Source organism: Haemorhous mexicanus, chromosome 3, assembly GCF_027477595.1.
Source record: "Haemorhous mexicanus isolate bHaeMex1 chromosome 3, bHaeMex1.pri, whole genome shotgun sequence".
Taxonomy (NCBI): domain Eukaryota; kingdom Metazoa; phylum Chordata; class Aves; order Passeriformes; family Fringillidae; genus Haemorhous; species Haemorhous mexicanus.
In genome coordinates this window covers 89,174,385-89,189,816 of record NC_082343.1, presented here as the reverse complement: position 1 = coordinate 89,189,816, position 15,432 = coordinate 89,174,385, and the positions used below count along the sequence as shown (strand labels likewise).

The 15,432-nt window shown below is 41.7% G+C and overlaps 1 protein-coding gene across 3 annotated transcripts in view; it reads left to right on the top strand.

Annotated features, from left to right (window-relative positions):
* Nucleotides 1-740: 740 nt before the first annotated feature.
* The window catches only part of FAM135A (family with sequence similarity 135 member A), a 79,596-nt gene continuing 64,904 nt past the window's right edge, over nucleotides 741-15,432 (top strand). For 2 of the 3 annotated variants that reach the window (XM_059842650.1, XM_059842648.1), the window contains exons 1-2: nucleotides 742-900; nucleotides 15,343-15,422. The gene's annotated coding sequence lies outside the window, so the exon portion shown is untranslated. Of the gene's footprint in view, nucleotides 901-15,342; nucleotides 15,423-15,432 lie in introns of all 3 variants that reach the window. The other variant, XR_009485933.1, reaches the window with a different exon arrangement.

Sequence of the window (15,432 nt, the reverse complement as noted above, 5' to 3'; positions counted from 1 at the left end):
TTTATTAGCACCGTTTACAGCCGATTTACTTCTATTTTGGTATCACGTACTGATAAAAAGTCTTTCTACAGAAACGAGAACTTTTCCTCAATAAAGGCTCATTACCTCCAGTCCTGCATCGGCTGGCAGGTGCCCCACAGCCCGGCCCGGCCCGCCGCTGCCCCCCAGCACCCCCAGGATCCCTTTCCCCGCGGGCTGCTCTCTGCTCCGTGCCCAGGCCAGGACAGCGGGCACCGGGGAGGCAGCGCTGGCGGCCGCGGCAGAAAGGCCTCCCCCGCTCACAGCGTGCGCCACCAAGGGGTGTCTGGGGAGCGGGCCGCGGGGGGAAAGCAGCGAGGGCTAAGCCCTGGGTGGGTCGCGTCCCTCCCGCCCCCGGGCTCTCCCGGCCCTTCGGGGCCGCCCCAACCGGCGCCGCGGAGCCGCAGGAGGGGCCCGAGCCGCGGCCGGGCCCGGCGGGGCGGCAGGGGGAGCACGAGCGCGAGCCGGGCGCACCGCGGGGACAGCGGGGGTTCCCGCTGCCAGCAGCGGCCGCCGCGGGAGCCGTACGGGAGACTCCTCGGAGCCGGAGCGAGGCGGCGCAGAAATCGCGGGGCGGCAGCCGAGGATGCGGCCGCTACCACCGGCCTCTGCTTAGCCGCCGGCGCAGCCCTCCCGGCGGCAGCTCCGGCACCCGCCGCCCCTCGGCGCCGGGCAGCAGGAAGCGGCGCTCGGCCGGCTCCCAGCGCCCCCCCTCCCTCCCCGCCCAGCGCAGAGCGGGCGCCGGCGGCACGGGCCGTCGCGGGAGCAGCAAGCGCTGGCGTCGGATGCCTGCGCTACGCCATCCCGGTGCTGCCGCGGCCTGGACTCCGCGGGGAGCACGGGCGATCGGCGGGCAGCGGCGGCCGCTCCTTTGTGTCCCAGGTCGGTGCCGGGGAATGGCGAGGGGGTGCAGGGTGGTCGGGCAGAGCGGCGGGACCATGTCCGTCCTCACCCGGAGGGCTGGGGCAGGCGGGCACCCGTCCGTGGCCGGCCTGTCTCTGGGGCCGCGGGCATGGCGGGCGGGGGACTTGTTTGTGACTGTCTGACCCCCCGCTCCCCGGCAGGAAAACTCGGGGAGCCTTTCCGCAGCCCGACCGGGTGGGCGGTGAGGTGGGGCAGGGGCTCGGCCGCCTCCGCCGCGGGCAGGGCACTCTTTCCGAGCCCCCGGTCGGGGGGCGGCTCGTGGCCCCCGGGAGCGACTCGTGGCCAGAGAAGTTTCTGCCCAGGCAGCGTTTCGCCGCCGCAGTTGATTGTTTATCGCTCCCAGGCGGCGCCGAAAATAGGTCAGAAATAATGTCTCGCTCGTCCCCGCCGCGAAGTGTCCGAGGGCCGGCCGTGGTACTAGGAACTGCTGGAGGCAATGGTGCTTTTCCCGTCCTTCCTTTCCTGAGAAATATGGGACCCTCATAGGGTTTGAAACAGAGTTGAGAGGGCTAGAAGGGGGCGTTATTTATTTATTTATTTATTAATAAATAAATGGTTATTGCCTTCACTAGCCCTTTACCACATGATTTCCACAGTGTCGGTTTCTGCGTGCAGTGTGGAAAGTTGCTGGCCGAGCGTTAAGGAATAACTCCCAGCTATTTCCTGGTGCGCGGAGGGCGGCACTGGCGGCTCCCGCCCTCCCGGTCCGAGCGGGAACAGCCCGTTCCCCTCGGAGCGCCGGCAGAGCGGGGCAGGGCTGGGGGCGGCGGTGCCGTGCCTTCCGCAGACGCTCGTCACCCCCGTTACCGTCCCTGGCATCTCGTCAGGGCTCAGTTAACCTCGGGGCTCGCTCGGCAGGATTTGCATGATCAGTAAGCGCTCTGGTGGAAGTAATGTTCATTTCTTGTATTATTTCATGCAAAAATTCGAGCAGAACCGATTTGAAAGCTTTATTTGATAATTATGCGTTGCAAACATACTGCTTGGAAGAGAAGTTGCATAGTGTAACAGATTTTTAAAAATTGTAATTGGGAGATTTACAGTCATGTTGATATTATAACCAAGGAGATATTTGTGCTGATGTGTTTAAGCCCACTTCCCCTTTCTCCTGGTTGCAGAGAATTTTGCTGACTGAAACATAAATAAGCTACTATTTGAGATCTTACATTTTATCAAGTAGAGTGGACATAGATGCCTATTTTGTTTTACTGGATTTTATTTATTTTTAAGTGGTTCTTTCAACTTGCTTAATGTCTTATAAATAGGCAAAGCCTGAGGTAAAATCCACATGCATCATCTTTTGGTTTGCTTGACTGATAGCAAGTAGCAGATCCTGCAGAATCTGTATTACTCTGGAAGGGAAGGCATTACATTTTCATTCATTAGATAACTCTAACTTAGCAGTTGGATTGTGAAGATAAAATTGCTTGGCCCTTGCTAAGGGATAAATAGCACAGCCCAAACCCAGTTCAGTAAATCTCTGGTTTGCTGGAACATTACAGCTTTTTTACAATGAAAGAATTCTGGATTTGTGAAGGAGCAAATTAGGTACTCCAGCATAGTTTTTATTATTCTGTTCAACAGTTCATTGCCCATTAGAACTGAATTGTTTTGTAGGAAGTGGACAATAATCTGGGCTCTGGCTGTATCTTTGCATGTACTTTAAATGAGTTGAGCACAGAGTTGTGATCTTGTTCTGTTTCTTCCATATGACTGTACCAGTAGTCACAGTCTGAGTACGTGCATTTGGTATGTCAGAGCACAGCTATAAATCTTAGTCTGCATTTTCCTTGGGTGGACCAATTGTTTTCTTTTTCCTCCTGTAAGTGGCATAAGTAAATTCTTAAGCTTTCCTTTGGCAATCGATAGAAGTCAGAGAATACAAATTTGAACTCATTCTTTGGAGTGGTTTAAATATCCCTTGTGTGAAATACAATCCTACACTTCTGGTGAGAGTTGACTGATATGTGAAAATACTGGTTTTGGACTTAAATTAGCCCTTTATTAATAAAACTGATTTGTTACCTTCAAATTATGGTCAGTTTGGCCTGTGTAAGGTTTGGCATGAATAGTAATCAGTAAGAGTAAAGTGCACACAGAACCAAAATCTGTCTTCAAAACTGTGATTTTGAAAATGTGCCAGACAAACCAACACAGTTGTTGATTCAATTTGATTCCATTGTGATAGAATTTACTTTTGTTTTGAGCTAAGCAAAACCTCAAAAATAACACATTGGGCTCTGTTCAGATTTCAGGAGAGCTAAGCCCTTGCAGCTCTTCTGAAGCCCCAGTGATGGATGTGACACTGTTATCTGATGCTGCAGTATTGTGGTTTTAACATTTCCCTTGGCATCACACGAGTTTCATAGCTCAATTCCAGGACTGTCTCTGGTGCTTTTTTCTCACAAATATAGAATTAGTGAATTCAGTTCCCAAGCAGGGAGAGATGTGAAAACTGAGATCCGTTACTCACTCCGACATTCCTTGTTGAATTTGCTAGTCATTTATCTGCTGAGAAAGACACTGACAAGTTCTAGTGGACTTGGTTGTGGTTTTGAGATATGATAAGCGCTCTTTGACAGGATGTTTCTATTAGTATCTCATTCTCACCAGGTTACAATCTGGTGTTTTGGTGCTGTCTTGCTGGAAGTGATTAGAATGGGATATGAATGCCAAAGCCATCTGTCTGCCTGGGGAGGTGCATAGGAAAGCAAATCTTGGCAGAGGAGTGAGGCAGATTACTCTGAGTAGCAGGGTTTTGAACTACTGCAGGTAAAGGTATGGGAGCCCTTTATGAGCTCTGACTCTTGTACTGTTTTTTCCTTGAAGCCAACCCGGTTGCCTACACTAGCCTGGGAGGCAGGTACACAAATGTTTATTAATGTAATGCCGAGAGTACTGATGCCTGTGTCTCTCTCTTGGCCTGGTTGCTGTCCTGAATAAATTTGAAAGTTAAATCAGTACCAAAGATGGACCTCAGTGTGAGAATCAACAATCAAAGGTTGTGAATTCTTGTTACTGTTGACCTTGTTTCAGTGTTTGAAGTTGTTATTGTGATAAAGACTATTGTTACTCATCCTTGCTTGGTAACTGTTTCATCTTGTACTTTGTGTTTTCTGTCTTGAAGTCGGTTTTTTTTCTTTTTCATCTCCCAGTCCCTACACACTATAGGACAGATTTGGCAGAATATACTCTTGTTAGCCAAGGTGGAAGAGTTGCAGTTTTTATTGTGTGGGTTTTCCCTTTCCCCCTTTTCTCTGTATGGAAAAGTACAGTTTCACTGCTGCTTTGTTTTCATGACAGGAAAGATGAGTAGCACCTGTGTGTTGACCAGCCATTGTCCCTGATGGATATTTGTTTTGACAGCTTGTTGTTGTATGTCACTTACATCTGACAGGCTGTTGCTCAGAGAACCCGAAGCCTAAATAAGTACTACTGTGTCAAGTACCAGCACATGAATTTATTTTGGTTAACTAAGAGCATAGCTCAGAGTTTCTTGAATTATTAATTTTTTTTTTTGTTGGTGAAAAGTTTATTTATCTTGCAATTTTCAAAACTTTTATAAGTTCCTATATCCTCATAGTACAGTGCTGTGGTTACAGTGTTAGTGCTGGGTTGTTATTTGGACTTGATGATCTTTAAAAGTCTCTTCCAACTTTGATGACTCTGTTCTGTGGTTCTATAAGTCACAATCCTGCTGCTTTAAAACAGGAATGAGAGATTGGTGAAATCCGCTCAAAAGTCACATTTTTGGTCCCTGTGAGCTTGTTACAATCATACAATGCTTCTGAAAAAACACTAGTTCTATGTTTTTCTGCCACAGCTAGGCAAAGCAGTAAAGTATGTCCTTACATCCTGTTAAAATTATTACACCATGTGTTTTCTCCTTGGCAAGACATGTGATTTTATGTTTGCTATGCATCTGCTGATTTTGGCCTTCTCTAGCATTTTGCTAAGCACCTTTTGAACACATTAATTTGTTGGATACATGTCATTAAGTATTCCATGTAGAAAAATAAGTTACTGTTGAAGTAGGAACATAATTAAATATTTATGCTTTTGTTTATTGCAAAAGCATTTGGTATTTAGTAATGTGGTGTTGCTGATATTTGTAAAAGTGTGTTATACAAACAGTCTTCCTCGAAGAACAATGCATGGAACTGTTGTGGTAACAAGAGTATACAACAAAGAGTATACAAGAAAAAAATCTGAAAGGGAGGAAATATGTTTGCCATAGTTTTGGGTCAGGAAGAAGTCAGGTGAGCAAATTGTGTTTACTTCAAGCAGGAAATTGGTGACAGCATTGTTCTTGGAAAGAACAGACAGAGAAATAAGGAACAGATTCAAATCTCAGAGTTCAACTTACAAGTGGAACAAAAGTTGAAAATGCTAAAGCAAATTGAAATTACATCAATTCTATTTTTTGTTAGATGGTTTCAGTGCTTTTTTTGTGATGGATTTTCTGTAGAGGTTTTGAAATTGGGAACATTTTTGTTGTGAAGAATTTTGACCTTTATATTGTGCAAGCAATTTTGTTGGAAACAAGATGAAAAGTTTCACTTACTTCACTATTAGTTTCACTAATATTTCATACTAAACCAAATAAAACATGTCCACATTTCTGAATTACAAGTCTTGGATCAGAAAGAAAGGGAAGCATATAGATTTTGCTGTATGGTTTGCTGAATCTTGTTTGTGAAATAAATCACAAACCTGTACACACTATACCCCCAAACTAAGAAGAAATCTGTGGCATTCAACAGTTAATTTTGCAGGGGCTTTACATTTGACGTCTGACATTTTGAAGTAACAAACTGACTTGTTTTCCAGATGCAAGTCTGCTTACTATAATCACAACCTTGTTCACGTGCTGTGACCTCATGAATTAATCCCTGTTACTGACAATGCCATAGGTCACTCATTACCTGTTGCATAAAGGATGTTGAGAGATAATGCTTTATTGTGCTTTCTAGCTATAAAATAATCTGAATTCTCTTTATGCTTTAGGTGATTTTTCTAAAGTTAATAACAAAGTTTTCCCTTTCAATTTTTATATTAGAATGGCCTGCAGGACATTTTCTGTGTTCTTTCTATTGAAATTTACAAGGAAAATGTAGTAGTATTTATGCTTCTGTAGAAGAAGCTCTGCTTTCTCCCCAGGCTGCCAATTCTGTTATCACTTGATGATTTTTCTGCATAGTGTTTGTGTATTTCCAAAAATCAGTCGAAATAATGTAATTCATGCTCCTGAGTTTTAATAGTAGAGGTAGTAGTTGCATATGTAGTGCTTTTAAACTTAATTATAATTGTTTGTCTGTCTATTTATATGTGGCCCATCTAGCTTTATATAAATGCATATATATGTTTCTAAAAGATTTTCTGGGTAAATTCTGAGATTATACCAGCTATCAGATAATTCTAGAGCCGATGTTTTCTGGCACCTCTGACCTTCAGTCTGTCACTGCAGTGAAAAAATCCAGATTGAAACATGCAAAGGTATTGAAGATATTTGAAAGTGCTGAAACAAGAGACCACGGATAGTAGAAAACATGTTTTACTGCTTTATATGTAAAACAGCTTAGAGGAAAAAACCTTGTAATGAGTGAGGTCAATACTAGATCTGAATGTGGAAGTCAGGAGCTAGGTCTCCACATTTGTGGCCATTCTTTCATGCTGGGCTTCTCTAATGAATTTAAATTTCTTCATGAATTCTTCATGCTTTTTCTAATGAAGGCCCTTGTTGCTAGGGCAGAAGCTCTGAGCCATAAGGTTTTACCTGGTGTTAATTTTATTTTGCACATCCTTAAGAGACAACCTGTGGAAGGTGCATTGTCTATCTGTGAAATTGGTTTGAGTGGCAGCTAATGCTACTATTGTTTGAGCTGAATTTGAGTCTGTGACTCGAAGCTCTAACAGATGTTACCTACCTTTGATGGAAATGTGTAAAAGCTGATGGAGTTTAGCTAGAAGGATGAATTTTCATGGCCAGTCACTTTGCTCTTCTCAGGTCGGAGAGGAAGGAACAATAACCTTTTGAAAACCAACCAGCCATGGTATCAGCAAGGTAGGGAAAGCCTGTGATGAATTTGGGAATTTGGTTCCTAGCTGTTGGGCCTTTTTTTCCCTGAATGGTTGTGCTATATTTAAGGGGTGGTACTTGCTTTAGTTGTAGCAAATTTGAAAGCAGCATGTAAGTGATTTAATGATTACAAAACGTTACTACAAGAATTTCTAACTAAACATGACAAGTAAATGGTGGGAGAAAAGGAGTGAACAAAAACTGTTCCATACAAAACACTGTCAAAAATTGTTTAAATAGCATTGGTGATGGTTCAAGCTAATTCAGAAAACAGTTTTCTGGTTTGTTTTGATGTACTCTGCAAGTCTACCCAATGAAGTTACTAAAGGTGATAATTAGATTTGTTTTGTTTCCAATGTGCTATTTTGGAAACAGAGTCTTGCCATTTTAGGTTTGTGTCAGCGTTTTTAACAGCTTATCACACGTCAGCATTGTTCTGTTAGTGAAATGCCACGTGGGGAGCGGGAGGTAAGAGGAGCGTGAAGCCTTCGAGCTGCTACATAAACAAAAGCAGATCTTGAAACTGAATTTGTTAATGCTGCTCTACTTACCTGTTCCATAGGAACTCTTAAGTAAGATACTCTTGCAGTGTAGTGGGGGAGGAGCAATGCCAGCGCTGTAAGGGAGGGTTGCAGCCTGTGGGGCTCAGATGGAGCAGGCTGTGCTGACTACAGGGCAGCCTTGTCGCTCTCTTCCTCCATGACAGGGAGCAGAAGAGCCCTTCTTCAGCAAAACTGGTGCCTGTCTCCTGACACCAGATGTGTTGGTTGGTTTCTCTGCAGGCAGAGCATGTTTTTGGGCCTTTTGGGACAAAGCTGCTGAAAGCTGCTCAGCTTTCCATCCTTCTGTGCCTCCTTCTGTAAGGAAATGGCCTGGGGTGCCAAGGAGGGTTCCCAGGTGAGACGCTGCCTCCCTGGGAAACCAGGCCTGTGAGTAGAGAGCATAACTTGTCCTGTGGAGCAGGGGGAGGTTAGACTGAGCTGCTGCTTGGGCTCTGGGCTCCTGTCCATCCAGGGGAGAAGTAGGGCGTTACTGTCCAGCTTTTGAGGTGAATCAAAGAAAGGAATGGAGGGTAAAAATATTGTGTCGGGAATGGCTGCGAGAAGGGGCAGTTTCTTTCACGCTGCTATTGAGACCTCTTTGCTTTGCTGTGCCAGGGCTGTGGCTTATGGAGGCTGAGGGGACAACTGGCCAGGGAGCTGCTGTGTTGTGCTGCTGTGTGCTTCCCTTCCCCTGCTCAATGGCACTGCTATTTGTGGAGCTGTGCTTTGAAACTGGATAAGGAAGTGATCTGATCAAGCCCTGCAAAAATAGATTATTCTAAAATGGTAACTAATTAATTTTAAAATGCTGTCCCACGAGCGCTGTGTTGGCAGTGTTGAGGGGGCGATGGTATTGATGCTGTGAAGATGTGAATGAGCACCTGAGGCAGAAACTTCTGAAGCTGTTTCTAGTGTAGAAGACTTAGTGTAGTTTCCTGGACAAAGTTGGCTTAAATTCTTGCTATGCCCTCGCTCATTCTTCAGGCTTAGATGTTAATATAGGCATACTCTGAGATAGATCAGTGCAGCTGTTTGTGGAATCATGCTGTATTTAAATCAGTGAAATGTTGTTGTTTAAATTAAAAATAAAAAAAAACTAACCAGCTGCCCCTCCCTCCCCTCCATAATCGCCAATATCTTACAAAGTAACCACCAAAATATCTGTTGAGGTTTGGTTTGGTGCTGTGGGGCTTTTTGCCTTTGCCTCCTACAACTGCAGAGATGGCTGCAAGGCTAGCAGAAGGATATAATTTAAAGACTTTGCTACTGGTATATAATGTGCTGTGTTCTCAGGGTGCTTACTGACATCCAGTCTTCTTATAGTGTGCACGCTAAGATCTGCTCATTTTGTTCAAGCTACCATCACAGCTGTCCACCTGTGCTGGTCAGTGTTATCTTTATTTGACACTTGTTTCTTCAAAGACTTTTTTGCCTGATCATTTCTCAATAAAAAAGCACACATTCTCCCTTCACTTCTAAACAGCTAAAAAAAGTAGGAAGTAATTAAGTTTTATTGCATTTTTTTTTCTTGGGAGTAAGGCGTGTGGGTTGGTTGGTTTTATTTGTTTGTGGGGGTTTTGTTTGATTTTTGTTGTTGTTATTTTTGTTTGTTTGCTTGGGTGGTGTGTTTGTTTGTTTTCTGCTAAGTCAGATCTGTTTTGCTCCAGGCTTCAGTGACAGAAAAAAAAGGAGTGTGGAACATTAAGGACAGAGCATTAAAATCTTGTGCTTGGCTGGTTTGGGTGATAATTAAGTGAACTTATTAGTTTAGATATGTTTCAGCTTAGTGCTCTTAGATTTGGAAGTGCACAATTCAAGCTGCTGGAGGTGCCACCTGAGGTTGCAGAGAAAAGTATTTCTTCCTCATCTGGTCAGTATGAAGACAACTGAGCATCAAGAGAGCTTAAAGCCTTGGGCCAAATTGACATGTACGTGTTTGTTTGCTACAATATGTTTTTGAAAAGCTTTAATGCACGTTCTGAAATACTTTTTATGATCTCATTAGGTCACAGCTTGCAGTGGCAGTCTACTAAATTGTCCTTCAACTTTGCACTTATATCGTTGAAGCAGAACTAAATTGCACTTTGTACTAGAGTAATAAGGATTTGACTGTAAAATTAATGCATGTTTTGTGTAGCAGAAAGGTTACAGACAGCGTCTTAAAAGAGGGGTCAATGGAAGAGAGGGTCTGACACTCTTCAGTGTCAGAAAATCATTAACAAAGGAAGATCAAAATAAGAATATATGACTTTTTTTCAGGTAGTTTTTAATAAAAGTTGTGGGCAGATGTTATGAGATGTTAAAAACAGTGTTTTATATTTCCAATTTTTAGGGGTAAAAAAAGGGGTTTTTTTGCACTGAAGATCAAAGAGTTAAACTTTTAACCTAAATTTATGTGTTATAATGCCTACTTCAATTTGTTTTGTTAAAATGGTAGGAAACTGGAAACCAAACCACAGGGAAATCAGCAATAGTGTGGCCAGCAGGACCAGGGCAGTGACTGTCCCTCTGTACTCAGCACTGGCGGGGCTGCATCTGGAATCCTGTGTCCAGTTCTGGGCCCCTCACTACAAAACAAACATTGAGGTGCTGGAGCCAGTCCAGAGGAGGGCAGCAGAGCTGGTGAAGGGTCTGGAGCACAAGTCCTGTGGGGAGCTGGGGGTGTTTATGCTGGAGAAAAGGAGGCTCAGGGAAGACCTTATCACTCTCTGCAACTACGTGGAAGGAGGGTGTAGCAAGAAGGGGGTTGGTCTCTTTTCCCAAGTAATAAGTGATAGAATGAGAGAAAATGGCTTTAAATTGTGTCAGGGAAAGTTTAGATAGGAAAATTTCTTCACTGAAACGGTTGTCAAACACTGAAAAGGAGTGCCTTAAGGCAGTGGTGAGATCACTTTCCCTAAACGTGTTTAAAGAAGTGTGGAGTTGCCACTTAAGGACATGGTCTTGTGGTGGAGATAGCAGTGTTAGGGTAAAGGTTGAACTTGATGATTTTAGAAGTCTTCTCCAACTTTAATGATTCTGTGAAAAAAGTGAAGTCAAGGATTATGTTTTTAAAGACCTAGTAGACATCCTCAAAGCAGCTGCCTTTATATTGGGTTATTAACATTAAGTTTTGAAAAATACTTTTTGATGCAGTACTCCTGTGTATTTCTGAAAGAAATTATATTTGTAAGAATGTGTTGTCAGAGTCACTGTTTTTCTTTGTTGGCTGATCCAGCCTATCACCACCAATGCTATTACTGTAGGAACTACCAAGGAAGTGGTTTTGTGACCACTGATCCTGGATCAGATTTACTATCAGATTATCCCCTAATGTAGCTTCGATCAGGCAGCCAAGCTATCACATTTCTTAAGTTAATAAGAGTATGCAATATGTCATTTGTGCTAACTTAATGCCTTCTGTGGGAGGATATACAGTAACTATTTGGCATAAAGCCTTCCAATAAAAAAATCAACCTGTCAAATCTAAACTGTATTTACTGTCTTGTCAAAGAATGACCTCAGAGCAGATATTGGAACAATGACTCAACTCTGTAAATTGTGCTGTTTTATTTACAGAGGACAATAATATAGAATTATTACCTATTAAAAATAATTTATTGATCATACAACATTAGATTTATTTTTCATTTCTCTTGAAACCAAAGGTTTAGTTTTTTGAAAACAAGTTTACTTGTGGTGGGAGAGAAGTTGCAGCTTTCTTTTGGAGACTTTTGATTCATAAAATATGGCAGACATTTTAATTCATCCATCCATTTGAAAGCTATTTTTTATTTAATGACATTGTTGGGACATGGAATTCAAAGAGAGAGAGCTTTCTTCCTTTGTGTAAGTAGGAAAATGAAGTATGTTTTAAGTACACTTAGACCCTGAGGTTTTATGAAGAACCTATTCCATTGGACGTAATCGAATTATTTTAGTAAGCTTCCCTCCCCTACTTTATTAATTCTTATCTGATACATCCTTCATAAATTCAGCAGTTTATAAAATGGTGAATGTATTAGGCTATGCAATTTGGTTTTTTTAAAGCCAAAATACTACAGCCTGCAATTTATTGGGGTTTTTTTCCCATTTACTGTAAAATCCTTATATGGTTTTTATGTAAAGTTCCAAAAGACTTTGATTGATTGTTTAGTATAAGCACTTCATTTTGGTTTTTCCTCTATAATGCTCTTCTGAATAGGTTAGGAAAAGATAGATTGTGAGTTCATTAATGGACAATGATAAGCAAAACAAGTAATTAATTTACAGACTTATTTCTACATAACTACAGTACTGCTGCTGTAGTTAGAGGTATTTATTTTCATTGCTGTTGTTGAGGTAGCTCAGCTTTACTGTTGATTTTCATGGTCCACTCTCCATGGTTCTTGGCATGAGTATGTGGAAGTTCATTTTTCTCTGCCAGTGTGTGGGATCAAAGTGGGACAAGGTGGCTGGCATAATGTAGTAGCACATATCCTGAACTGCTACTGGTTATCATCAAAATGCTCCATTTTAGTTGTTTCTGACACAAAAGCAGTCACATTTGTGTCAGTTATTTCATACGCCTTTAATAATTTTTGAAATGTGGGTTTTATTTTTATGGCAAATAAAACATTCAGTTTGGTTTGTTCATGATCTGTTTCCATTTTTCTGTGCAAATTACTGTTGAAACCATTGCTTAATTCATTTTAATGAGAAAGAGGAGAAGGCATCTCAGAGATGATGCAATTTTTGTTTAGCATAAATGGTTGGTTGAAGAGAGAAGTTGTTAGTGTCCATACTGGGAGGAAGAATACAGAGATCTATCTGTAAGCATGGGGTCTGTTTTGCAGCAGGATTTTTTGTGGCGGAGGGAGAAGACATCAATAAGAAAGAGAGCTTTTAGCTGTGCTCTCACAGAACTTTTCCTGTTAAAGTTTTTAATGAGGAAGCTTAGAAATAACATGTCATTTGTCAAACAGACAAAGACCAATGCTAGGATAGAAGGGAATAAGCCTAATAAGTGTTCAAGATGAATTATTGTATCACATGTATGATCTATTAATAGGGGAGAAGAAAAGAAATAAATGCAACATCTAAATGACTTCTGTGCTCAGTGGGAATAATCAAGTTGTCAGCTCAAAGTAGTGAGTATGTTGTTTTTATCAGTGTGCTGCATAAGGGATGAGATATTGGTGCTAAATTTAAAGCAAAAAGTATGAAAACTTGAATTTGAATGCCTGATTAAGTTGGTTGTTTATCTAGCCCATTAAAATGTCATCGGTATCTTGCATTAGCTTTGTTAGAATCAAACCTTATGGTTGGCTGGGAAGTAGTCTAGTCTTAAAGAACTGGGTGTGAAGAAAATTGTAATAGTTGAGTTTTGCCCTGAGCCCATTAAAATTAGGTCGCTGTTTAACTATATGTGTAGTTATTTACTGCACATAATTATTATAGCTATGAAGCTTTAAAAAAAATTAATTAGGAAATCCGGATGTAAAGCAGTCTGTTCTGATGTGTTTTTCTAGTGATGGTGACGTTGCCCTTTTAAAATTGGGATCATTAATTGAATAAGGTATTCTCAATATTTCCACATAAGGGTTTTGATTGTTTGTTTGCTTGTTTTACAGCATGATGATTATGCAATCCAAAATTCAACTACCATTTCTTTTCTACACCCTCACCTTTTGAATTATGGAGAAGCAGGGTTTATTTCTAGTGCTGGGAAGCTCTAGTCTCAACCAGAACACTGTGATATTGAGTGCTGCACAGCTCTGAAGGGATTTCAAAGGACAGGGGAATTATGCTTGCAGTAGTGCAGGCTCTCTCTGCAGGGAATGCAGAGAGAAAGGTGAAATGATCAAAATAACAGACTGGTTCTTTGCAGCACCATGCTGAACTAATACATGCAGTGAATTATGCTTTTTCAGCCTCACAGTAATTAAAATAAAAGGATATTAACTTGGAAGAGTTTTAGCTGCATGGATAGATGGGACATATTTCTAATGGCATGAATAAAAATTTGGCACATCTTCTGTATAGTCTTGCCAAAGTCTATGAGAACCCAGAGAAATTTAAATGAAAAACAGTGTCTAGGTTTCCAGTCAGATTGTGCTAGTATGCACACTCAGAAAGTAGGCATTAGGAATAGCCTTGTTGGTCAGGTCAGGAACTTTGTTTTCACCACATTAGGTTTCAGCTGAAGGCAGTGTCCAAGAAACAGCTAAAATTGGAATTGAAGGCAGTTCTCAGGTGGGGGGGACAAACCTGTGAGTCATCAGCACAGAGATAGATGGTGGCTGAGTTTGTGTTGGCAGGTGCTGGATCTCTGAGCCTACAGGAGAAGAGGACTGGTAAAAAAGCTCAGGGATGGTGGTGTACAAGGCTTCTACAGCAACTTTGAAGAAAAATACTACTTGAATGTTAAATGAACAGCTAGAAACAGACTGGAGCAAAATGAATGCTTTGTTCTATTTTCATTTGTAGGTTCTTTAGTTTTAATTTTGATTTCCCCCGAATATAAAATACTAAATCTAAGGCTAGAAAAAATGTAGTTCCTCAGAATTTTGCATTTTCTGTCTCTCTCTCTCTTTTTTTCAAAAAAAGGAACTCAGTCCTCTTTAAAAGAGAACTGGTATGACACAGGTTGTAATGAATTGTTAAACAAATGTAATAAATGTTGGTGCCATATTTATGTGGTATTATGGCTTCAGGATTTTACTGGGTTATTCTTGAAAATAATACTGATACTTGTGGTATCAAAGATGTAATACCAACATGACATGCACAAGTGAAATCTGTTTTAAAAAAAATCCAGATAATTTTTTTTTTATGTTCTACTTTCTCTGTTTTCTTCCCTCTGAAGCTAATTCAAAACCACTTCAGTTTCACAGCTTGCGTGCACAAGCTGTGATAGATTTTGTCTTTGTATTTCTCTGAAATATACATACAGAAAGATGCAAAGTTCCTTTAAGAGGGTAGAACCAAGTGTTCTCTTTTCTGTGTCTTTGAAATCTAAAGGTCATCAGATAAAAAAGAGATTTTGCAAATTTTTTTTGGTATTTTTTTAAAGTACGCTAATGGTTTCAGAGTGCAGGAGACATGAACTGCTTCTTAATAAACAGTTTTAAGGTAGTGGTTTATCAGGAGCTCCAGGGAGAGTTTCAGAATATTAGGTGGTGTTGACCTACCTGCAATGTTTGCTCTGAGAAAGTGGGTTCATGGTCTTCTCCTTGTCCCCTGAATTTTGGCTCCTGTGGAGAAGGGACGTAAGATTTACCAGGAGAATCTCATCAAACCTGTTCTTAAAAGTTTTCTCCTCCCTGGTGGCTATGTAAGACTGCGTGGGGGCTTGAGCTGTATTTGATGACTCAGGCCAGAATATCCTCCTACCTCTTTGGGGCTGTGTTGCTCCTGGAGAGCTGAGAGTCTCTCTGAAGACTGGGGAGACTATGGGGTGGCTGGGGGTGTACCAGAGTCCTCTGGGAGTTTAGAATTCCATGGTGAAGACAGGGATAGTTTGGCTGGACAAAGCAATGTCTGCTTTGCCAGAGTATTGGCTTCATGAGAAGTTATATTTTTTACTTATTTTGTAAAAATACATATCAGACTGCTACACTTTAGGAGAGCTGAAAACTGCAGTGGAGGACCTGAGGTCATCTTGGAGAATGCTGGTAGGCAGTTCTTGTGTGATTGTTGGAGAGGTCATGATAAAGGTTGTTATTAAAATGCAGGAAAAGAGAACGAAGTACATAAATACTAAAACATTCTAGAGATGTTGCTCTTAGTAAAATATTTGTTTGTTTGTTTGTTTTTCAGTTCAAGCAGTATGTTTTTGACAGCAGAGAACTGGAAGACTGGTTGATTGCCATACTAAAATGGAGTATTTACCAGTGCAGGTAAGACATT